Source organism: Meriones unguiculatus, chromosome 3 (assembly GCF_030254825.1).
Source record: "Meriones unguiculatus strain TT.TT164.6M chromosome 3, Bangor_MerUng_6.1, whole genome shotgun sequence".
Lineage (NCBI taxonomy): Eukaryota > Metazoa > Chordata > Mammalia > Rodentia > Muridae > Meriones > Meriones unguiculatus.
This window is the reverse complement of record NC_083351.1, coordinates 158,536,161-158,537,382: the sequence shown is the minus strand read 5'-3', so window position 1 is coordinate 158,537,382 and position 1,222 is coordinate 158,536,161. Positions and strand designations below refer to the sequence as shown.

At 36.7% G+C, this 1,222-nt stretch overlaps 1 pseudogene; it reads left to right on the top strand.

Moving 5' to 3' along the window:
• The first annotated feature begins 496 nt into the window (after nucleotides 1-496).
• LOC110544718 (ribosome biogenesis protein WDR12-like) lies at nucleotides 497-976 on the top strand (annotated as a pseudogene).
• Nucleotides 977-1,222: the final 246 nt, after the last annotated feature.

Here is a 1,222-nt window from a genome sequence, read left to right as displayed (position 1 = left end):
TATAGCCAGAGCAATGTATGTTCCATGATGACTGGATCAGCGCAAGTAAAGGGGCTGAGGAAAAGATCCTTACTGATTCTTATGATACGATTTATAGGGTTTGGTCCTTCCAAAGAAAATCAATGATCATAATTATGGGATTTACAGATGTTAAAGATAAACCTTGAGTGGATATAAAATACAATTTATTTACTATTGAGTCACTCTATGATCAGACTATTCTGTTATGGGAATGGAAGATAGAGAGGAGCAGAGTGAAAGCCTTGAACTTTTTTTTTTTTTTTTTTTGGATGTCCTGTTGGAAGTGTACATGTGGCTGTCCATAGTTCAGTAAAAAAAAAAAAAAAAATGTTGTGATGGCTCCTGGAATAGATGCTAAAGAAACGGTCTACATTCTCTACAGATTAAGACAATGAAATGTAAATTCCACATATTGGCTAAAAAGAAGTAGAAAACAAAAAGTTGGGATTAATTATGACTCCCTTGTTGGCCCTCCTCAGTACCAGAGTCAGATGTTGAAGAAATCTACAGCGCATCTTGGAATCACATAATTAGAGTATGGTGGGTTGACTCTGCCAGTCTCCAGTAAAATTTGACAGGAAATAATGCATAAACTGTGTTTCCTATTTAACTTCTTGTAAATGTTTGGCATTTGGAAACATATGTAGCATAAGAGACTGTAGGATCAAGAAATAAAAATGTCTCTTTGGTGTCACCATCCTTTTCTTCACATACAGGCTGAGTAACATCAGTAAATTGGTTTCTTACCCATGAACAGCAGCTGATTTCAGGATCCTTAGATAACATTGCTAAGCTGAGGGGTAGCAGAAGTTGCCAGGGTCCCCTCTATGATCTGGCTGCCAATAAAGTTCTAAGTAGGGACTATATTTATGAAGGACTCTTTCTGAGTAGAAGAGCAGATAATAAAGTGAATTCCTATGTATATTCACCTACCACTTACCACAGAGGAGCTTGAAAATGAATGATTGTCTGTTCAAAGGGAAAAGGGGAATGTGACTATACAATAAGTGGATCTAACAAAACAAATACAACACATGTGTTATAGAATGATCCATACGTGGGTGTCTCTTTCATAAAAATAAATAATAACAGAGATTGGGAGATGGCCTACTTGACAAACGGTTTGTAGTTCAAGCATTAGAACCTGTGCTCAGATCTCCAGAATCTGCATTAAAATATCCTCAATGGATTAGAGGCAGCA